Source organism: Lathamus discolor, chromosome 3, assembly GCF_037157495.1.
Source record: "Lathamus discolor isolate bLatDis1 chromosome 3, bLatDis1.hap1, whole genome shotgun sequence".
NCBI lineage: Eukaryota > Metazoa > Chordata > Aves > Psittaciformes > Psittacidae > Lathamus > Lathamus discolor.
The window spans coordinates 38,117,447-38,142,004 of record NC_088886.1 but is presented as its reverse complement, the minus strand read 5'-3'; the positions used below and the strand labels follow the sequence as shown (position 1 = coordinate 38,142,004).

General features: G+C 41.2%; 1 long non-coding RNA gene across 1 annotated transcript in view; it reads left to right on the top strand.

The window, feature by feature from the left end:
- The first annotated feature begins 8,494 nt into the window (after positions 1 to 8,494).
- The window catches only part of LOC136011997 (uncharacterized), a 31,436-nt gene continuing 15,372 nt past the window's right edge, over positions 8,495 to 24,558 (top strand). The window contains exon 1 of the long non-coding RNA XR_010611538.1: positions 8,495 to 8,589. This is a non-coding gene — a long non-coding RNA (uncharacterized LOC136011997). The remainder of the gene's footprint in view (positions 8,590 to 24,558) is intronic.

The window sequence follows — 24,558 nt, the reverse complement described above, 5'->3', positions numbered from 1 at the left end:
CATCAGCTTGGCAACTTTGATTACCTGTTGGTGATGATCTCTCTTCAGTCATAGGGAGACAGAGGACAAATTAAATAATCTACTGAGCACGTTACACGTTTCAGACTTTCAGAGCAATAATTCAGGCAGAATCCAGCTTAGGAAAATCCCTTGTCTAGCTGATGTTCACACACTGGCTCTCTGCTACTGCTCCTTCCTCTGCCCAGCCCTTTGGAGCCTGTAACTCTAACACGTTAAGACAGCTTCAGCATCTTCCCAGTCAAAAAAGTGCCTGTTTCTTTCCACATGCCAAGCTATTTGACAGAAATGGGTATTCTGAATGTGCAAATGTAGCAACAAGGAATGCAGCTGAGGGCAGGATACTCTCTAAATATTTACTCATGTTCCTCATGAGGCCATGCTGGGTCTGCGTGGCTGGATCTCAGATGTCAGGGGCTCTGCATGGAAGAGTCTTGTGGTGCAAAGAAGTAACTCTATGATTTAGTTTTGCAAAATCCAGAGTGGTTTTGCTGGCACAGATTTTGTTCCTGGCTCTCCCCCAGGTGTGGAGCTGTCATTTTTGAGGGGTGCTTTAAACTTGATGGACTCTTACACAAAGCCCAGGAATTACTGCCACGCAATCACTCCTCAGGTTAAATCCTGCAAGTGTTAGGAGATCCTTTTCAGTCTCAGTCCTTAGAAAGGACCATTGATCACCTGGTCTGACCTTTTCTTCATCACAGGCCATTAAGCCTCACCCCAGTGCCTCTGTATTAAGTTTACAGATATTCGTTAGACCTAAGTGTTACAGTCCTTTAGAAACTCCCTGTGTCACAGGAGTGTGAGGCATCTGTACAGTCAGGGAGCTGCTGAAATAAAGATTTATGCTCCTACCTTTCCTGGGTCTCCCAGGTTTCACTTCCTCCAAGCAATCAGGGATTCTCTCCATTTGTATAGCCCTGACATGTTTTCTTAATTTTTGGTCTAGTTCCTTGCTAGATGGTGAAACTGGCTGCTTCTGTCCTTAGGTCCTTTCCTACCATGGCAACAAGAAGGGCTGGGGGGAGCTGATGGTGCTATGCGAGGAAAATCAGGAGAGCGCAGCTATCGCATGAGGTTAGGGTGGGAAAATTAAAATAGGGTGGCTGGAAGTGTGATGCAAATAAAGCCTGCCAATGACAACGTTTCTCAGGTGGTTGGTGGAGGTGAATAAAGATGTGTGGAAAAGCAAACTTGAGACAAAAAATATTCCCATCAAAGGTTAAATTCAGGGAATTCTAAAAAAAAAAAAAAATTTGGGGAGAAACTTAGGGAAATGTGGAGAAAGAAGTGGGTGTAAATGGCAGCACGAGGAATTGTTTGAAAGTCAGCACGGATTCACATTAAAAACACAAAATCAAGCGGGTGTGAGAAGCCACATGCTGTCCCCCACCTGCCTGGCCTCCCTCTGCTGTCCCTGGCTCAGGCGTGTGCTCCTGGGGCAGCTCCTGCCAGTTCCTTCACCTTCATTATTAATTTACTAATAAGTAAGGGACTAAAACTAATAAGTTTTGCGGCTGCTTTGTGTGCCAGTGAAAGCAGGCTTGCTCTAAATTCAAGCACTGCAAGCTCAGTCTGGCCTTGGGAACTCAAACTTGGTTCTGCTTCCAACTTGCTGCCAGCAATAACATACCCACTGAGAAGACAGTGGGTGACTGTACTGTAGGCAAGGCAGGGGAGGAGACAGCTAGCCCTGCTGCAGCACTGTGGGCTCTGACCCCAATGTACCCAACCTGGGATTCTGCCAGGAAACGAAACACAGTTTTTAATCAGATTTCCAGGTTTCAGCCATCCCACTGATGCTCTGTCTGCCTCTGCACCAGTCTTCACTTTCCTACATTTGTGTTGCCAGCCTGTGGTTTGCTCAGTAATTTCAGTCCAGTTTGGAGTCAGAAAATGGCATCAGCCCTATAATCAAAGTAGAGTTTGCTGACAGGCTTAGACAAAGTGTCCAGTACCAACCTGAGTGTGATGGTACAGACAGTGTTCAAGTCATCACCTTTGCCTTCAACAGTAGTTGGCTTGGGCCGATTTCGTCATGTCCTGAAATGCCTGATCTTCCCTACTATGTTAGAGACACCCCCTTTAGCTTGTACTAATGATGCTATTAAAAAACATGTTATCTACCAATAAAAATGCCCATCTTCCCTGTTAAGAAATGCAGATTTGCAATGCAAACCAGAGATGAAGTTTTGGAGAGCATTTTCATCTTACATTTTAGGAGATGTTCTGTAGTGGGTTGATTGCTCAGACACCACCAGGACACCTCCTTGTCCCAGCCCACCCATGGCATCAGCTTGGCTTCAATGCATGTGTCTGGGGTGAAAAAATAATCTGCGATCCTGAGCAGGACACTCAGCCAGCCTCAGGATCTGCATCCTGCAGCATAGACCTCACCAATGCTCCCATCCAGCTGCAGCGTGCCACTGCCTTTTGATGTGAAGGGAGATACGTAGATGAGAGGAGAAATGGGATTATTTGAAAAATGCCTTTGTGCTTATTCAGATGGCAGATGGACTTGGCTGGTGATTACCAGACGCAGCCATGTTCCCAGCACTGGGTCAGTGGGGACAGCCTGGGCTCCGACAGCCATACGGTGCCTTGCTGAACTTGACATCCACACAGCTGGGCACAGCTGGCACCTCTTAGCCGCTCCATCTGCAGGGCTGGAACTGAACACTGGAGATGAACCAAATGTCGTAGCGTCGCTGACATTAAGGATGCTTCTGCTTCTATATATACAAAAATGGGCGGCAAATATTTTGCTCTTTGTCATGGAGGTCTGCTGCCTTCCATGGCATCGCCTTCTGTGTCACTAATAAATTCTTGTTTGTTTGTTACTGTTTGATTTTCTTCCCACAGGGGACTGATTTATTAATAGGAAGAAAACAAGCAATAAAGAATCCCTCCAGTTATTTAGCTTAGCTTGACTTCTTACTCTTCTTTGTTAGCTAAATTAGAAACAATGCAGATCTACAGGAACCTTACTTCTAATTTAGAGAGCTGTAATTATTAGGAGCTATATTTACCAAGACACTGTCTGAACTTGTAACCAGATTTTAAATGAGTGCGTTATTAAGGTAGGGAATAAAAGAAGATGAATTCAGTTGCACAGTTTAACCCACACTGTGTGGAGCCTCTTTTCCCTTTTCATGCCAAGAAAGTGTTTATTTACAATTCTTTTCCTGAGTCGACATTCGCTTTGCATACACTACTGCAAAATATCTAAACACAGCAGACAGCCCATCCCTGAGACGTGCTGGAGCCGGGGTTCAGTGCACAACACCAAAATCAACCGTATTTATTACCACGATTTTTTGTGTTTTCTACAAATTCAGATTTAAACATATTTTTTGCTTATTATTTCAGCTGTGAGTTGTTTATTTTCCTTCTGTTGGCTGAAAATGCATAAATGTTTGGACAAGTTTCGTCTCAGTGTGCTGACACTTTTGCCACATGCTTGGGAACATCTGAATTATCTCTGTAAAGTGTATTTTAGCTTCCTGGCGTTACTCAAAAATACCTAACCGAATTTGTTTATGCGACTGAAGAGCATTCTAAAATCCTGTGAATCCACCTTGATGCATAACAGGAATTTGAGTTGCCACTGTCCCTCTGTGCCGAGTTTAATAAAATTCACATCAAATAGCTGATGGTATGAGCCATTTGAAGTTTGTGCTGGCACTTTGGCTTATATGTGTGCGTGTATACATACCTACCGTGCTATTTAATTTCTGATCCAGCATTGTTCCTAGATGAGCCTTGTGAAATGAGCTGAGCTGCAACCTGCACATCTTTGCAGAGCGATTAGAGCAGGATCCGAATCCGCCTGTAAATTCAAGTTTCCCTTCATTTCCATTGCTATACGTCTCTGAATGACAGCAAATTCATTCCTGCGCTGGAGACTTGCCAGAAGTTTCTCATCTCGCTGTCTGTGGGCTGCTCGCTCCCGCTCTGGCTCTTTCTTTTTTTTTTTCTTTGAGGTTTTTCTGATGCCTATAGAGTGAGCTCAACTCAAAGGTTTGCAGCTTCGCTCTCGTCTGCTGTTCTGTAAGAGCCAGCCTGGGCGCCGGTACAGTGAGGAGTAGTGTGTGAACATCGGATTTCTGCCTTGTTTCCCTGCAGGTGACTCAGAAACTTCACAATGCGGCTGGTAATGTATTTAATTTTCTAAATAAATACTTAAGCATTCCTCTCGTGCAGCTTTGTCAGCTTTTGGATAGACCGGCATTCTTACAACTAATTAAATGAAGAGATGTCGGGAGGTGGCGGATGCCTACTGGGACATGGATGCTGTTTGTTTTACTCTCCAGCCAGAGATGTAGAGGCAGATTTCCTCAAGGAATCTTAGATCAAGCAGCACTTTTTCCTTTAGATAAGGAAGCTTGAACAAATACAGATTAGCAGATGAAATTTCTAATATGCACAGAGCTGCAGTAAGTTTATTAGTGGAACTGAAATTTAAGGCTGTGTTATGCTGTAGGCTCAGAAAGGAAAGAATCACCTTCATGTGCTAACAATTTAAAACAGTGTTTGAAAAAGATGCCTGAGGATTCAGAAGGCTCTGCTGAGCAGTGGTCAGGCTGCTGTGGCAGAATTTCCCTAGGTTTAACTGCCCTTTTCTTTTGCTCTGCAATTATTAGAAAATAACATGGCTATGGATTCATGGGGTAACCCTACAGGGCTCTTCAGCTTCGGTATTCAGCAGGCATTTCAGCTCCTCTAAATAGAAGCCTCGGAATAGCAAGCAGATCAATGTAGGGCTCCTGCAGCCAGGAGTTCAGCTGTTTGTCAACATGTAAAATTTCACAGCTCTCATCGGGTGCATTACAGGCAGCTTCCTAGATTCTTATGAAGTCATCCAGGAAATGCTGTGAGGACCAATCCTGGCTCTGACAGTGGTCAAAGGACTGAAGTAATTAATCTCAGATTTATTTTTTAATTATTTTTTTCCATTCCTAGAACAGTAATTGTAATAAGCAGAGATTTAGTTTGGAGGGGCTACTTGTCTGTATTTAGCATCAGAGTTCCTTTAAGAGCAAATTCTGCTGTTTTCCTACAGCAAGACTTCCCTCAAGACTAGCTTACACAGTGTGTTATCTTTACACCTGATGATAAACTGTACATCATCTCAGTACAGTGCTGAAATAGCCCACGAGGCTTTTTCATTTTCTTCTGCTTAGAAACAGACAGCTTAAATGTTTTATGCCTCATTACAGAGCTATCCATCAGAAGGCAATGTATTAAAATGACTATATGTAAACACCACAGGGTAAAAAATAAAACTAGGTGCTATTAACTCTGAAGAGATAGAACAGACTAACCTGCTTCTGAGACAACATTTGAAGGTAAAGCTAATTGTGAGTGGTAGCTCAGGCATCTCATGGTGAGGGTTCTGGTGCAGCAGATGAGGATACATCCTGCACAGGCAATTCTTCACCACGTAGCATCCGCTGCTTTTCTTAATTCAGTGGGAAAGGAGGAGGAGGTTTAACATGTTGATATTGATATATCTGACATGACATAGAAGATATGGCTCTTAGTTCTAGTGTGGGTGGATGTAAATAAGCAAATATTGAATTATCATTCTACAAAGCTAAAATTAATCTGAGCTTTTCTGTTTTCCAGGGCAACTTGTCAGACAATGTAAACTAATTTGCTAAATTGCACAGGAAAAAAGAATGCATTAGGAATATCTAATTTACCTAGAGCTGGATGTATTTTGATCCCTTTATTGCCTGATTCAAGTTTTTTCAGCTTTCCAATAGGCTAGAGAAACTGTATAGGTAGTCTTACAAACAAAAGAAATACATAAAGGATTTACCTTAGTAGTAGGGTGCTAGGATTCACTTAATGTTCACAGTGTAGCACTGTAAAGTCTTGTGCCTTATGTCAAATTATTTTCTCACCTGCTTGCACTATGCATTCAAAGTACAGATACTGCACGAGACCTTCACTTGTTTTAAATCTCTGGCCTCCTAAAGCTCTGATTTTACGTTACTTGAGGGTCCTTACTTTTGCAGGTTCTTACTTTTGCAGTTTGTGGGCCTGTGTACTCTCAATAAACCCAAGAAGGCTATTTATGTGCCTAAGGGCTAGATCGCCTGTTTTGTTTAAAAGCTTGAAATATGAAAATTAGATCAAATGCAAGGAAAATGTTTGCATTTACAGTCATTTCCCTGGATTTTCCTAAAGAAAATACAGTAATAAATTACATAATTTGTTAGTATGCTCTGTGAAGGTGAAATCTTATTATTTCAGAATGCCTGTAACTGTAAGACAGACTTGTAGCTGTATGTAAGCTTTACAGTAAAACCAATACTTAACAATTTTTATGTCTGAAAAGCTTGCATTGTCACATCTCAGAGCATTAGAAAGGCAGTAATTCAGGTGGACAGAAACGTAGACTCCAGATTTTGTCCCAGGTCGCTATGCTGTCCACTGAGCAACAGGTTCAACTGAGTTCAGATATACACTCCTCTACAACAGGTTGGATGAGTAAATACAATGTGCAAAATCACCTGCAGCAACACCAGAGGTAACATAAAAATTTCTAATGAAACAATGATGATGTAGGGAGTTTAATTAGAGTTTGGTCACAGGATAGATGAAGTCAGCTCTGCTCTCCCTGGAATTGACAGAAGCTAGATGTGGAGACATTTTCATTTAGCAAGGTCAGATCCATCCAATCGTATATAATGTGGTTCTGAGGAAAAACAATGCTGAGAAAATATCTACTAGGCAAGAGTAATAATCAGGTCTCTTCTTCAGCATCTCTATAGGAACAGGAGAGTCAATTCAACTTAGACAATACTTCATTTAAAGGTATGTCAAAGAAGTGAAGATAAACGTGGTCTAAAATTGTCCTTAGGAAAACTGTGAATGATGATAAGTGGGTGTTGGTAGAGCCAGGCTAACATGATTTGTAGACACGGAAATGGGCCATTAAATTGGACTAGACGATCCAGACTGAGCTCTTGGGAGGCAAAGTGGAGAGCAGCTCCAAGCCCATAAGACTGGGTGCATTCCCCATGCAGTTTGCATGATGGATGTAAAAATACCTTGAAACGAGAGGCTTCAAAGTGGAGGCAGCCACCTTTGGAGATGGCATTTGACCCCTAGTATTGACTGTAACAATGCACCTCAGCTGTGGTTGGCCCTCCTGCTGGCTGTGACGTCTCAGAGGAGCTGGTTCCTGGGAAGACGCTAAAAGTGAAGTACATGTAATTTGGCTAAACAGGAAAGGATTTGGAACATAAACCCCTCGTCAGTCTGAAACTTTGTAGTTTTCAAGGAAGAGGATTGAAAGGAATGATTTATTGTGGTAGGAAGAGATGTAATGAATAAGATGATGAAGGCATAGTTATGCTGAATATAGGAAAATTTTCCTGTTGCATGGTCTTTTTTATAGTATGCAAAATAACCTCTACAGGGAGCCAAATAAAATTTTACTACTTAAGCACTGGAAAAGAGCTGTGACAAGCTCTGTGCCCAAATGAATATGGCACACATTGGACCAGGCAACTGGATTCATTTAAAAAAAATCTCTGTTTTCATTTTGTGGCAAAAGAAATTTGTAGTAAAACTTGAAGTTATTTTCAGAATTCAATGAGGTGTTTAAATAGGACTATTAAATTGTAAGTGTTTAAAACACCTATAAAATATAGGTGTTCAACAGGACTATTAAACGCAAAGTGTAGCTGAGGTGCATTTCCACATCAGCAGCACTGTTCAACCTTTCTGTCTAGAAATTAGAACAATAAAACTAGGAGAGCATGGTAAACTTTTCCAATAATTCTTGCACAGGGCTGAGCATATTGTATCTGATGCTCTGTGCTAGCCAGCTGGATGTGGAGATTGGTGTAATCAACCCACCATGCCCAATTTTAACTGACGTATCTGAAAACAGCTAAGCTACTTAAATGCAAAGGCATTTGCAGGAAAGTGCTCCCAAGCCTTTTGCCTCTCTGAGGGGTGGCAGCACGGTTGCCAGTCACTTTACAGAATTACCCAAAAGTACTTGTAAAACCACTTTGCGGTATTCATGGCAGCATGAATCCACTGCTCTCACCAGCAAGAGATTTTACTGAACTTTCTGTGTCAAAAGCTCCCCTTCCTGGGCAAAGAGCACAGGAATAGGAAGAAATTAAATGTGCTGGTGGTCTCCGAGCACACTCCCCTCCTGGGAGGTTTAGTCTGTGCAGTGATTCTGAGGTTTTATGAAACACTCTCATCTTAATGCATTGAGTACTATCTTAGTGCATCAAGCTGAAACCAAGGGAGGCTTCTGCTACAGTGTTTTGGTTGTAATTACTCTTATTGCTGCACCTGAAATACCTGTAATTAGCCTCAGCCTGGCTGGCTGAGAGTGCAGGAAGCCAATTACCCAGGTACTAGCATCTCCACCTTAGTAGGGTGGGGACCAGTGTTATTCCTTTTCCTGCTTGGCTGCTTGGGTAAGAGCCAGTATCTTCTGGGAGTGGGCAGATTTGCCTTTCCATTGCCAGATGTTAGAGCTGTCATCTACCTTCCCTTTTACCATTGTACTTGTGTAGTGGTGGGGAGTAACAGGTAAGAGAGTGTTATTCCTCTTCTTGGTAAGGCTAGAATGTGAGTGCTGTGTCTGCTTGCAGGAGAGAGATCTCCTGTGGTTGTTTATCTTTCTTTCACATTTGCACCTTAAAAACAGAATATTAAAGTATGTCACAGGAGGGAAAACGTGTAACTTACTATACAGCAATAACCTGCAGACTCTGGAGAGAGATGGCTGCTCTTTTTGACACTGTTCGTTTGCACAGGTCCCAGCTGGGTCTGGTGTGCTGCTGCATTCATCCTATGTCCCTCTGAAAAGCGGCCTTTCTCCCTGGGCGGTGGTGAGGTGGGAATGGGAAAATCTGTTGAGATGCTCTTGGGCAGAACCTTTTTTGAGCAAGTAGCTTACAACCACATTGTCTATGTAAAGCTTCTGTGACTCCAGGCACTGGATTCTGTGACCGACCTAAAGCTGAATTACCTCCGCAGGCCCTATACCGAAGTGCCTTTTTTGATTAGATGTCAGTAGGGTGTTCCTGACCTAGTCTCAGTTGTGTTACTGCTTCCAAATGTAATGGCTGCATTTGATCAAATTTTTACCCAAGGGAGTGGACAGTACCTTCTGATGTTCCCATGGTACATTTGTCTCCCTGAAGAACACAATGTAATATTTTCTTTGGGGATAAATAGTTGATAAGGTCCAGATTTGAGAGTAAGCAGTTTCCCTGACTGCAAGCAGAGTGGGAGGTGGGATGTGTGTATGCTAATTATAAAACGCCCTTTGCTACTAATGGTACCAAATGCAAGGAAGCTATTCTGTTGGTGTGTGCTGATGTTGGAAATGCAGCTCTGGTCCATGCTCTCTATCTGCTATGCCCTCACAAAGGGGTGCAGCCAGAGCTCCTGGGCATAGCTGGGATCAAGGAAGATCCCTCTTCCAGTCCTTCCCTTTGGAGCAAGACCTGCAAGGAATGGGCTGTGATCAGATCTGAAAAGGACCAGTGGTTCAGCGAAGGAAGGGGCAAAAAACTTCTGTCTCTGTCTGGAAGCTATGTAGCATTTTGATACCTGAGAGATTGCAGTAACTGCTTGGTACTGTTATAGTGGAAGATCTGTGGTACTGCTGTTTCCAAAACATGGGTGAAGTTAGAAACGTTCCGATATTTTGACAGGCAGTGTTACAGATGGGTGAGATAGCTTGCAGATATGAACCATCTCCTATAATTCACAATCCTGACAAATCTTTAATGTGGGATGGGCTCCAGATGGAAAGTTCACTGTGGATAAAGGTGGCTTCACACATGCATGGGTTGCTGTTGGCCATGCCAGACCCTCCAATTGGAGGGAAGGGAATTGGCTGGTGGCAGCATTGTGGTGTCCTTCATGTCCTTGTTACACCATCTAGCAGTGTCATGCTCTAAGCTGTGGTCATCTTGCTTTGTGTATCTACAGGATGAGCTTTATCTCTCATCTTGTATCTTTCATTGTCATCTGGTGTTTGCTCTCTTGGCACTGAAGATGGCTTCTGAGTCTGGGAGCTTGGCTAGTGTTTCCAGCAGCATCAGCTGGTGTTAATGAAAGATTAGATCTGCCCACAAACCTGCTCTCTCGCACAAGAGAGAAAACAACGTTTGGAAGTTGGAACAGGTGATTTTGTTCCATCTGCAGTTTCAGGGCACAATATTTTTAATTTGCTGTACTAAAGACAGGCTGGGCAATGCAATGCCTTGTGGGAGAGTTGCAGGGGTTACCTGCAGCCAGTTTAATTGCAGATAAACTAATATGGTTTGCAAGCTGCCCCACAGCAGCATCTGAGTGAGATGTGATATGGTATAGCATTGTAAAGCTTGATATTAATTTTCAATAGTCTTTGGATACCCTTTGGAAGGGTGCCCTCCATAGAATATTAGTCCCTGACCTTCAAAGCTCCAGCTTTCCTGCTGGATAAATTGTACAGTAGCAAATATCTATTTCCAAGGGCTTGCAATCAACTTCTACTTGTTTGAAAGTAAGTGGCCATGTGTCTCCTTTGCAAAGGCATGTCTGGTTGCGACTGCTCAGGATAACAGAAGCCTTTGTTTATAGAAAATATAAGTTGCTCCTTGACTGATAGGACTGCTTTGAGAAGCTCCTAAGGAAAAGGTAAATCAATTTGCTAGAAACTAAAAAACACCCTTTCTTTAATCCTTTCTTTTTTATTTTCTTTTTTATTTTTTTATTAAGATGAAGACCTAAGGGACTGCTTTGTAGGCTTTTCGGTGCTAGCTTTGTTTAAGGAGCAGAAACATCTTTATACAATGTTAGAAAACGTCAAAAAATGCTGTTTCCTATCCTTTATAACTCTACTCACTCTGAGAATGATCAGAAATGAGGAAAATCCTTTTAGAGTGACTTTCCCTCCTTCCCCTCCCCTGCCCCCTTGCACAAGTTGTATCATACATTCATCCCTGTTAGCGAGTCCTAACTCTGGTGTGTTAATGTAGTGCATCTTGTTTATTCTTGATAAGCATGAAACAAATTAGGGCATGTTAACATCTACTGCAGTCCTGCCTCAGATTGCCTCTTGGCAGATATCCTCTCATCAATTTCTGCAGCGCCGGAGGTGGCTGAGCTTGATCTTTCTTTTGCTATCCCGGGCATAATCCCAGAAACATTAGGTCTGGAAATCTTTCAGCAAAAATGGCTGGTGATTATGCTTGCTGCCTGCCAACATGTCCCTTGCCAGGAAGCAGTAGGAATAATGGCCACACCTCGACAAATGGCCTAACAAGCTGAATTCACATCCATTTGGAAACAGGTTATTCATGAGCGCATAGCAAAACCATCAGCTCTTATTTCCTTTTGGACCCTTCTTAATAGTCTGTTTTCTTGCTTTTAGTAGACTAGTTTTGAATAAGCAGCTACTTCTGTGTTGGTACTCAGGTATCAGTCAGACACTGGTGTTGCAGGAGGAGCTCAAGGGCTGGTGGTGGGTGACATTTGCTAGTTCCCCAGCTGACCCATCACTGCTGGTATGATGTGATGTGGCCAACAGCCCATCTTGTGAAATGTAAGATATTGCAGGCTTTCATACTTAATCCAGAAAAGCACAAAGAAAAAAATACTTTGAATGCAAGCTCAAGGGATATGGAGGTTAACAGGGCATTACAACCTGTAAAACAGTGGAGGACAATCAATGATGTTCTTGGTGTGCTATTCCCATCACTGACCTATTGGTACCCACTGCTGACAGGAGTGGGTCATGGTGGATGTGCCTTTGTCACCAGCTGTAGGATTCCTCTTCTTTTTGTTTTCATATCCTTCTCTGGGACGAAGCTGCAGCTGCAAAGGTCGCCAGACATCAAATGCTTCAAGTCACTGTTGTTATCGTTGGAAGAAAATTGCATCACTTAAGCTAATTACCAAATGGCATTTTTCTTCTGAAAAATTACATACCTGTGCTCTCTAGGAACACAGAGTGCACAGCTTTGAGAGCAAAGTCGTTCCTAGGTCTTTTTGAGTGATGCAATTTAGTTAACCTTCTTCCTAAAACACAATTAAACGTAGCTGAAAAATGGCTATACAGGAATGACCTTTCCTCAAAACACTCTAGTCCTTGTGCAAATGGTATTTCACTAAGAAGGTTTGCAGAGCAGCTAGCATCCAGTTAGTGCTCGAAGAGTTACCAGTCATTCCCTGGGAGGGTGCACTTGTCTCTGCTCTTGATTTCATCTTGTCTCCAGAAGGGTTAGCAGGTGTGAGCTGCAGGCCAAAGCACCCCCCCTCCAATTTATCAGCTTCATGGAAAGCAGTGGAATTAAAACCTTTGGGACAGAGTTTGAAGCTGTGGGGAAGCAGGGGTGTTTGGGGGTGTTGCTTGGTCTGTAGCTACGTGGTTGGAAGTGGTGACAAGCAGATCAGCTTCTAGGTTTTGTGGGTTGTGTTTGTTTTGTTGCTTTTTTCCACCTTCCCATAAGAGCTGTATTGTTCCCCCTCTGTATGTTCCTAGCAGTTCATATCTTGCTCTGGATAAATTCTTGCGTAAGACTGGATGTTAACAGCAGTGGTACAACCCAGCAAAGGTTTTTTTCTTGTTCCTGAGTACTTTCAAGGTATTTTAAAGCCAGATGTAAATTTTTTAATTTATCCCTTTCTTTCCTGTGACCCTGCCTGTTAGAGCATCCCTTAGAAATAAAATTCATCAGTAGAAGTGAACAGGTTTGGAAATGTAGTCAAAAATGTGACCTCGGCTCTTATTTCTCAAGCCAATAGATGTCTCTGAGTCTCCAGTGTGAATCCCAAAGGCAGGTTTTAGTGTAGCGTTATACCGTCAAAAATGTACTGAAAAAGCAAAACCTAAAGAGGGAAGATTGGCTAAAATCACACTTTGCAGATTTGTGGAGCTTTCTGCATCAGATCTGCTGGCAGGGTTGGATAAGATATCGAAGCATCAGTATTAAGAAGAGCTTGCTGTTTGTTTTCCAGCTCCATGTTTCACAGAAATATTCTCACTTCACATTTTTAATGAAAAAATATATTTCTGGTTGCCTGTGTTTGCAGAGGATAGCTTACAAACGTGAAGCCCAGAGGCTCAAAAACCCAGAGGCAAATAGAACACCAATATTTACAGGTTTTTAGAGTAACTCTTTTTTAATTGAGTTTCATGACATTTGGTGTTTTGGTTTATGAATTTTTGAATGATAAAATAGTGTTTTTGAAGTATCTTGCAAATTGCTAACACTATCAGATTATGTAAGTTAATCATTAATGGTATAAATTGCCATGTGAAAAGCATTATTTAAAAAAAAGAAATATATCTATATTTTATGAATCCTGTTTCGAGGGATTTCCTCCCATCTCTTAAATTACTTGGAAATTATTTAAGCAAAGAAGAAATAAAGTAAAATTGAAATCTTTACTGTTTTATCTTTTCCCTCCCTATTTATCTCCTTCCCATTCCAAGTCCTTCGTGCGGTGACTGAGTATAGCATTGTCCTTTTTTATAAAATGTAATAGATGGTAAGCTTATTTTTAACTACATTGTTATAGTCAATACTGGTCAAATGGTCAGACTATATTGTCTGACCATGTAGATCTACCAGCCATTATGTGTGTTGTACTGGCATTGTGCAGCCTTGAGGGGGAGGGGGACCCTGCTCTGTTCTTATTTTCCTTTCATTATTTTTAAAAAGAGCCATCTTTTGTTGAGGTTACGGGCTCAGGGCACTGCTCTGGCCATCATGCAGAAGTGCTCCCACTGCAGCAGTAGCCTGGATCCCAAGCGGCGGTGGCTGGGGCAGTTGACATCCTCTTTGGTGTGATAATCCGGCTCATAGTTCAGAAGCTGAAATGGGCATAGATCCTTCTGTGGTAACTTGTACATTGTGTTATCCTTTCTCCCTATACATCTAGACCTGTCTTGCCCTTAGCATACTGCTGAGCTGTATAAATCCAGAGCTTGTTGTGTGAGAGCATTTCTTCTGGTCATTTTTTATTTGCTGCTTATTTTCAAAGGAATGCTAATACCCAGGACTGAAAACTGCTGACCTAAAGTCCCAGCAATGAGCTGGAAGGTTTATGGGGGACTGTTTCTCTCCACCCTTTTTCTGATGGGAGAAGCTCCAACATGTTCTCTGGGGATGAACTTTCTTCATAGCCTGGCCAGACTGGTAACTTGTCTACAGGCTCTTGTTTCTCAGTGAAGGAACATAGGTCTAATACCCTAGTGCCATTAGGTTTGCATGTAAATCTACTTATAGACTTCAGTATCTGTTGCGTTTCACTCATTAATGGTAAGTTTAATCTACCCTCAATTTTACCAAACTTCAGCATTATTTGTGGTCTTTGTTAGGTTTGACTGAATGCTACTCAGTCAATCCTGCAAATCTTTCACCCTTGCTGCTCATCTAGTTTTCTATATCAATAATAAAAATAATTCTATGAAGCTCTGTTAAGCTCTTTTCAAGCTGTGGAAGTTTTGCTTGCTTTATTTCTGAATGCTGCACATATAAATCCTGATACTCCATCAGGGAATTCATTTACATGCTATGTATATCTTGGCTATCCGTCAACTACTGCCATTTTGTCCCTGTTTCAGAATATTATGTACATTAATTAAAAAACAGTTAAATAATATTTGTCGAAGTTTGTTTAAAAAACCCAGTGTAAACCAGCTGCTTTCAGAAATACATAGACACTTCAGATGTGTTTCCTGTCAATGCTTTAAACAGCTTTAATTAACCTTTTTAAAGTATTGAAAATGTTTTACATGCTCATAACTGAATAAATAAGCAGTTCTTTAAGCAAGATTTTGTTTAAGACAGCCTTGTGCATCTCCCATAGAAACACATGGTTGAGGTCTGAGAGTCATTTTAAGTGATTCTGCATTTGTGCTTTGTGGCAAATAGTCTTAATTCTGGTAAAAGGTTACTGGATTTTAGGCATATCTGAAAGAATTTATTTTCCTTGAGCAAACGCTCATTGTTAAAAGGTAATTTGGTACCAGCAGTGCTCCTAGGTGGGCAACTTCTGATTTATATGGAAGTAAAAGTGGCAAAGCAATACTATTTTCGACCTTAGGAAGCATTCCCCCTGCCGTTCTCTTGTCATTCTGAATGAGGCTGCTCTTGCTGGTTCTTGCTGCATAAACTGAAATGCTCAAAACCCTTAATATTGCTGACCTTATGGTGTCTGCATCTGTACTGAACTCAAATGCTTTACCTGCTAGGGTTGATGCAGGGCTTCGCTTCACATGGAAAATGTGTGTTGTCATTGCTGTCCGGTACACACATTGCTCATCTGAATTTCATGTATGTGCATGTGATACACAAGATGGTGAGCTCACCATCTCTTCACCATGCAAGAGGGAGCAGGGAAAAAAAAATCCTCAAAACTCAGATGAGCAGCAGAAACCCAAGGGTTTGTTCTCTCTGTTCTCACTGAAAGTGATGTTCTCATTAGCAGTAATGCTGATTTTTCCTGTTGACCCTACCAGGAACAGGCTAGACAAATACTGAGCGCATTTAAAATTCCCTTCTGTATAGTTAAAAAAAAAAAAAAAAAAAACTAAGAAAAATCCTGACATTATAAAAGAAGTGTATGATTTTTGGTCCTAGGATTTCAGTTTTATCATGAAAATTATTATGAATCAAACAGCTAACTTACCTTCTTACATTCTGAGGCACATATACCAATATAGCACCAGTCTGGCATGTCCTACCTGTTTTCATACCACCAAGAAGAGTAGAAAGTGCTTTGTGAAGCTGGGCTTGTCTCTCAAATATGAAGCCTTACTGGTTTTGTAGACTGAGTGGGATTTTGCCCTTAAGTTCTACAAGTGATTTTTCAAATGTAATCTGAATATGTAGTTAAAAATATGCCTCTTCTGTTTTACATTTTTGGGTGTGGTTTTGCATCTTTGCTTTGTGTGATGGACAAGAAATCCCAGCTGGGTGAGGAATGGATCTTTCTTGCGCTTGTCTCTGGAGTTAATGGGCACCTTTTGGAGCCCCTGAACTGGGAAAGGCTTTCAGGCAGCCCATTTGTGCATCTGTAGTTTCTGTGGTCTCCCCACCTTGTTCACCACTTTTGCTTGGGAGAGAGAAGTGTGACTTTAGTCATGTTGTCTGTTTATTTTTGTTCTCTTGCCTTGGATGAAAATTTCTGATGAGAGCAAATGCAATCTTCAAGACTGTTTCAACTACGCAATGAGGGTAGATGTGCTTTGGCCACTATTGAAACAACTACTTTTTTGTTATCTTTTGCCTCTTTTTAATGTTCTATTTTAAATCCACAACAAAAGATTCTTGAGACTGTAACTTCCTACTCTATAGGAACCTAGAAAATGCAGCTTTCAGTTTTTCCAAGTTAGTTCTTAGCTAGGTGTCTAAATTTTATAGTAATATTTAGTCTACTTTCTTGTTTTTCCTCTCCCCAAAGCAGCCTGAGCTGTAGCCCCTCTTTCCTTCTTTCTACGGGGAATGCAGGACACAACCTAACGAAGCCAGCAGTGACTGACGGGGCATATTTCCATCGAACAGCAATAACCACCACAGCTGTTGTAGTGGTTATTGATCTGAAATCTGGGCAGCCGCATGATTGCTTTGAAATTGTGATGGAAAATGTCCCCTCACAAAGGAAGAGATGCAAAAGCTGGTTGGAGACACTGGTGAGTTTAGTCTCAGCAGAGAGCCAAGGGGTATACATGTGTCTGCAAGCCACTTTCAGGTCAATTTTTTGGTGAGCGTTTCAGCGACATACTAAATCTGTGTCGATCTCCTCATCACAATGGTCTCACAGAAATGAGATCTACTTATATATAAAAATAAAGACCTAAACTGGGTAAAACTAAACCACAGTGTTGAAACTGAAATATGTCTTGAGCAAAATGATAGATCTTATATTATCCATTTAAAAACAATGCTGCTAATTGGAAAGGATTCTCAGTGGAGGTCTTAGTTAAGTGCAGTATCACAGGAAGCGTGTGGACTTCAAATGCAACTAATTTTAAAGTGATCATGACTCCGGACAAACTTGTCTTTTCATGAAGTCTGAAAGAAAAGTAGCATCATCTCCTCCTTAGTACAGAAAACACCAACAAATTAATGTCACTGAAGCAAAGAATTTAATGTCTGTTCTGCAAATTAAAAGCTACTTTCTCTTTAGTTTTATGATTTGAAGTAACGTTCCTGAGCGAAGTGTTGTAATTAAAAGTAAAACTGAGGCCTGGGGACGATAGATGTGACTCGTGGGGCTTGCATGCTGGAAAGTCTGTGTCATTTTTCCCCAGCAGAAGGTAGATGGGAGATTCATCATCAGGACAGCAAACACATTCAAGCAGAAGTGGGAGAAGCAATTACATAGAGACCTGTCACTAAAAGAAGCCTCTGAATATTCTTACGCAAATTTTAATTTAAAATATTGGTTTAATTGTCTGTTGGGGAACTTCATGTTAGCTTTATAAGCAAAGCAATGATTTCGGTGATGGATGTGCCCCATCAGACTGGGAGGTGCTCTTAGCGTGAAGACGAAGTGGCCTAAGACACTGAGTACTAGTGGTGCCTGTCACAACCCTAAAAATAAGACCATTAAGTAATCTAGCATCTTACATTTATAATTGAGTATGACTTATCCAGTGATCTCTGACGGTGTAAATTGTATTGCACTAGGGGAGCTCAAACCAGTGGGCAAGATTAATGATCATATAATGAGAAGTTTGAAAACATTTTCTTCATACAGAAATTGAGGCATTAATTTAGACTTAAAAGGCATAAATGTTTGAAGACATTGGCTTGCTACAAGCGATAATGTATAATAACAGCACTTTTCAAGTTTATTACTGTTTTCAGTATCACAGATGGCTGTAAATTGTAGGGCTCTCTTCTATTGTGTCTTTCCCCTCTGCCAAATTAACAAAAGAATGTTAAATCTTGGCTAGCCTTAATACAGTGCATATGTTAACGATAGAAATTGCTTCATTGTGCTGCTAAATTCATGGAAGCAAGACAAGATGTGGGGAAATGTGTGTGTTTTAGTTGGTACTGGGTATTATTTTGGGATTCAGACTTATGTTCTGCACATAGTGGGGCTCTCTGGAAGACAAAATTTGCATTTCATGTTTGAGTGCTTTCATGTTTCGGTTGCTACTGGGTGTATTTCAGGACAGAAATGTTCAGTATAAACTGGAGCTCTCTAGAAGGTAAGTAACTTCATATTTGGAAGTAGGTTTCTATTTTGAGTGATTGCATCCTAACTGGCCATGCAGATGCGCATTTCTGATCAATGTGTTGATTTGAATTACAAAGAGGCAATTGCCCTGAACTCAGCCTGGTTTCTGGTGGCTAAAAGGCAGACTGTGAACAAGTTCTGAAGATAAAGCAGGGCTATAGCATGCACGAGGTTATAGCTGGCCAAGCCTTATGTCACTTGTTGAATATTTTGGAAAGTGTGTAGGTGAGAGAAGGGACTGCAGACAGATGAAGAGCATTATCCTAGCTAATGGATTTGAACGTTGTGGGAGGAGGAGGACAAGGGTTAGGGGGCTGGAATCTTGTCCTCTGAGCTTTTCTCAATGACAGCATTTGTGTGGGGGCCATTCAGGTCATGTTTTGGAGATCCTGCTGTGATCTTTGCTCTCTGGAAACTCATCTGGTGACCTTAGGGTCTGAGAAGTCACAGGTGCAGCTAAAATCTAGAAGTACATCCAAATATTTGCCAGTTCTCCCTTCCTCCAGACTGTGTACACAAAATGAAGGAAAAGCTTCGCTCTTGATCTCTCTGTGCTCTGATTCACTCTAAAAAATGGAAATTGTTTCCATTTCTTTCCCAGACTGGATAATGAAATACCCTGATGAAATTGTGATGAGTATACATATAAGACAGGCCAGAAAGAAAAAGAGCAACATAGGCCACAGTTTGAAGTGTATGTGCAAAGACATTGGTTACCTTACCAAACAGAGGAGAAAGCAAGCTGTATAGAATAGAATACTATTTATGGAATAAAACAGGTTTTTGGGGATAGTTTTAACTTTGATGGACCCCATCCTATGGAATAGGGTGGAAGTGGGATACAGTTCTGTTGTGTAGTTAGAAAAAGTACCAGGAATGCAGGAGGGGGCTGAGTGTTTGGGTTAGGCTACTTTAATTCTGGCATTTAATTTGGCATTTAATTCTGGCAACACAAACGCTGACATTTAGTGTGACATCAGGTTTTTTGCTGTACATGTAAGATATAAGACTTTTCTGCTCATCCCAGCTTTCCAGGCAGGCATGATAGTGGTATCTTTCAAAGTCCTAATCTACTTTATTGACAAGGTCAAGAAAGCATTGATCTGACAGATTTTTGTGGTTAGCATAACTTTCAATTCTTGCTCTAAGTAATATCTCCAGCAATTTGCAAAGAAGCTGAGAAATTTTTATATATCCATATACAGAATGAATTTTTGTAGGGACCACCGCATGACATGGAAGTCTTCCCTTGCTAAAACAGTAGAAAAATGGATATTCACGTTTTCATATGAATAGACCTGTCTCTGCTGTTGTAAAATGTTTCCTATTCTTACCTACCCACGGTTTAATGAAAGCAGACTGATGTGAAAGCAGAGCCACTTTGCTCTGCACTGGTTTAATATCAGTTTGGTGAGGCTTAAGTTGCTCTTGAGAAAGTCTTAAATCATGTGTTTAGTGCTTCCTTTCTGCTCATTTTAGGCTCAGTGGGAATAATTGCCTGCCTTTGTCTGCAGTTTCTTCGAGAGTCAGCAACTGGGTTTTCTTGGAGCCAGTTGACTTTATTGTTCAACAAAGCATAGCTCTGTTTTTATTCTGCTTTTAAGCCATTCTGTAATGCTGTAAGTATTGTGTCACAGGGAAGCATGGGGAGAGATGGAAAAACTCCAGGATCTTCTTGTATTGACCTGCTGATCATGTGGACATTTTCATATCTGTGACCATATGTGTAGGTACAGGTACATTGTGCAAGCCTGAATAAATGTATTGGTCCTGGTACAAATTCCCCTTCAAACCCCATTTGGAGTGCAAATGTGATGATATCCTGAAGATCCCAGTGTCTCTCTGAGATTTTCCTTAGTGTTTATTTTGAGCTATAACAATATGGTTTGCCAAATAAAGACCAACAGACTAATCAAAACTTGATTATAAATAGGCTTAAATGATAAAATATTTGCAGGGAAGTATGTTACGTTTTCTCAGAAGTTAATATTAAATAAACATTAAAACTAAAAATATTAAAACTCTTTTCTTTTTATTAAAGAATTGAACACATAATTTGCATAGGAACGGTAAGGGAAAAGATATTCACTGACTGTGTATTGATTTCAGCCTATTTGAAACACAACCTCCTTTGCATTTTTCTTTGTGAGAAAATCCAAACATGTAACCAGAAGCTCACCTTGACCATCTCACTCCAGAGTAGCCGTCCGGCTAAATTTACTAGTGGAGTTCACTTTAATACAGTGATGTTGCTGTTTGGAGCACACTCAGATATGAATTACAGCCATGAAGAAATCTTTTTCTGACTCAGCTTTTCCACCTGCAGAGGTGCCCTGTGCAATCACTGAGCCCGCAGCCCAGCATAAGCCTCCAGGGCCACCTGCAATCCATCACCATGCACAGGCACTACTGATACCTCAGTGCGAGCATCACAGGGAGCTGTAAGAAAAACCCACAGTGTGTTGTGGTATAATTTATGCTAGTAAGCAGATTTAAATTATGTAAATTACTGTCTGCACTGAATCTGCCATCTGGAAAAAGTTATACATACAAAAATCTGTTCGGGCAATGTGAGGGACAGAGTATCATTGAAAAGGGAGAAGGGTTGGTGGAATAAAACCAACCTGCTCTAGGAAAGTTTATTCACCTGTTACAGTCCAGTGGTAAAGCTATTCTTCTGTAATAGCCAGTTTAATTTAGTAGGACTGCAACAATTGTTTGAAGCTACTTGGGAGTTTGAAGGCTTCCTTGTTATCTGGACCAAATAAAATACAGGTTAGGATGCAAAGAAGGAGCAGGAAGGAAAGCTGGTATATCTAGAGCTGCAGGAGTGCAGGGGCCAGTCAGCAATGTGAGGATAGGAGCAGAAGTGATGAGATCTGGCTGGAAAATTGTTGAGCAGAGGATAGGTTCTGCAGCCATCCTATATGTAACATTTCTTGCAGTAAATGTGAACTAGGTGGGTAAAAGGTTACAGCAATTAATGCCTCCCTAGCATGTTAGCTGTCCCCATGTCTCTTTTGTCAGAGCAGACTTGTCTGGTTTCTTCTTCCCAAAGAGCTCCCATGAGCTGGAGGAGCATACATCTCAGAGTTGTATCACCCAATGGTGAGTGTTTTCTGGGCAGTATCTCCCTTTATGAGCAGGTATTGTCTTTTGTTCCCAAGAGGTCCCAAGGCAAGACCTCTGCAGAGCATGTTACAGAAATTGGTGCTGACAGGGGATAAGGACTTGTAAGACTGCCCAGAAAGGCAGAGTTTTGTTCTTCACATGCTCACAAATAGTAAAGCCTCTTGGCTTTTCAACAAACGCACTTATATGTTTCTACTCAGCTACTTTTGTGTGCCTCCAGTTTAAGGAAGCAGCAGGCTCTCGGTGATGTGTCATTCATTACAGGAGCAGCACAGTATGCGTATTAGTAATATTCTGTAAAGCGGAGCAGTAATTACAGAATGCTTTGTCAAATTTTATTATCTGTTACTACAAAGTATTGTGTGCACTATTACAGGATCTTCTAGAGGAACCTTACCGACTGCACGCCTATTAACTCAGAAGGCACAGCATTTAATTTGGAAAAAAAAATCACAGTTGGAGATTGTCAGTGTTGCTCCCATAAAAAGTACACAAGCTTCTGCTGCAATGTAGAAGGGAAACAAATGGTTCCCATTTAGACTTGCCATATTGTAACCCTACAGAGCTGGCTTACCATGATAAACTACTGTCACTGAATTGTATTCCCGCAAGCCATTACTATAGCCTATTTAAAAAGCGTAACACGATCTCATGTATTTATAATTATTTGTGAGATGAGCGGATAAACACTTCACAGTGCCTTTTTTTTCTTTTCTTTTTTCTCGCTATTCTCCTAACTTGCAACGCAGCCAAGTGCCTTGCCTGTTTCTACTGCTATTTATTAAACTGCTCTTTAATAAAATGGGTCAGCAATATTGTAAGACACAGCTTTTACCTTAGACTGAAAAGTCTGTATTAATAGCTTTATAGAGTGGGTTGTTGGACAGTGGAGGAGCAGCATCATTTTCAGAGACAATGCTGGTTAAATTGAAGATTACAGAGCTCTGAAGAGGAGAGCCTCTGCAGCTTGGTGTTTTTGCAGGTTTGTGTTTCACCGTATACGCTCACCTCTTTGAGGATTCAGTTGTGCACTTCTGAGCTAATGGACTGGCAAAGTTGGTCTTTCTTTTGAGACAAGCTAAGTGTGGCAAGCTTTGAAGAGATTATCAGTAAAGCCTGTTGTGGCAGGGATAATGAGTGAGGAAACACATCAGCCTCATGCTGCATGCTGCGAGTCACTCCCACCTCCTCAAAGAGCCAGGGCAAAGCCTAGCTGGTCACTGGGAGTTGTGCAGAAAAGGACCAAAGGGATAAATCAGTGCTTGCAGTGGAGTCCAAAGTCTGTTCAGAAATTCAATCTTAGATTCCCTGGTTCATCTTTTGATCCTTTAAAGAGATCAGCAGCAGTCCACACCACTAGTAATTAGTTGCCACCGTAGGTCGTGTTCTTACGGAGTAGCATTTCCTACTGGATCATGTCTTTGGGCTGCTCTTCTGAACCAGGGCTGCTGCGTGCAGCACAAAGGCATGCCTTCTGTTTGCCACTGCCTGGCACTTTGGCATTATTGGACTTTATGAAAAAAAAACAAAATGCCACCTCCACAAAACAAAATAAAAAACAAACATAAACACCACAAAAAAAAACCCACAATCCCCCCCCCCAAAAAAAAAAAACAAAACAAAAGAAAAATCCACAAAAACCAACAAAAACCACCCCAAAAACCAAACCCAGAACCCAAAGGAAAAAAAAAAAAAAACAACCAACAAAAAACCACAAAACCCCAACAACCAAAATGAAACAAAAAATTCCCCAAAACCAAACAAAATCTGTAGCCCTTCTGGACAGTCCTAGAAGAAAGATGACTATGCCTGTACTTGATGCCATTAGGCTCCTTTAGGTAGCTTCAGCTGGGAGGAATTGCTGCAGAACATCCCCTTTCCAGGGTGCATGAGCCTAGCTGACCACTCTCTGCTTTCAGTGCTGCATCTCCATAGGACATAGGTCAGGCTCACCTGGAAAGCCCTTATATCTCAGCTGCCAAAAAGGATGATGCAGGTAGAAAATGAGGTCAAAATAATGACAACTATAAGGATAAGTGACCAGAGCCACCTGTGGGTGTGGGGAGTCCTCTCTTTCTTGAAGTCCCTCCATTAAGGTTCAAGAGTCTAGTTTCTACCAGAGGTGTCTTTCGTCAGCCAGGGGTTATGGTCTTCAGTGCTGGAATGGATAGGGGAAGTTATGTGTTGTGTCAAATAGCAAATGAGACTAAGCAATTAAAACTCCTTTGTCCTTAGATATTCACTATATGAAACTTCTACGCATGAATATCTTGGTGCTTGGTGTAAGAAAGACCAGCCTGTTCTTCTAGTTGGTTCAGTCTCCAGGTTTTAGCCAGGTGATAGTCTTAAATATGTTTTAAATATATTTTCAAACCTTATAATATTTAATTAAAAGGATCTGGTTGGATAAGAGTAGAAAAGCTTGTTCTACGTGTGAGAAGAATTAGGTTCAGAATTCCTCCTCCGTCTGCACTGTAGATGGGGCCATCACTCCAGGGTGTTTTGCAAAGCCCATGCTACCTATATTCAGGTTTTGAAAATGTGCAACAACCTAATGTGCAATGGCAAGGCAAGTAATGACTCTACTGTAGATACAAAAAGTATTGATTAAATGTATTGTGCTGCTTCTTTGTCTGGTGAAATTAGAAAGAGGAAACATAAGATTTAAATAGAAAACCGTTTTCTTCCTCAATAGCTTTTACTGCCTCTGTACTAAATTTAGTGATGATTAAGTTCTCTGTGCTGCAACAATGTGCTTCCTTCTGGTAGCTCTATCCCCAGTGGTCAGTCCTTCTGCAGAAGCACAAGTATTTCCTAGTATCAAGTAGCATCATAACACGCAATAGCTCATGTTACCGCACAGTGTGGGGACAAGTCTGCAACAAGTTGTCTGAGTAAGACCTTTCTGTTTATTAGAGGGTTTGGGTTTCTTGAGTAGGCAAGAAAGCCTCCTTGAAAAATATCTTTGTTTTCTTCTGCAACAGGAAAACAACAGGAAAAACACCTGGGCATATTGTTTATAAGAGATATTTAAATGTTTGTATAGCTCCTTGTATTCTGTTATGAAAGCAATTATGAAGAATCCATACCAACCTGGATAGGAGCCTTGACTGATGAGAGCCAGGCTTCTTTTTGGTATTTTGCTTTTAAAATGGTATTTCAACACTAAGC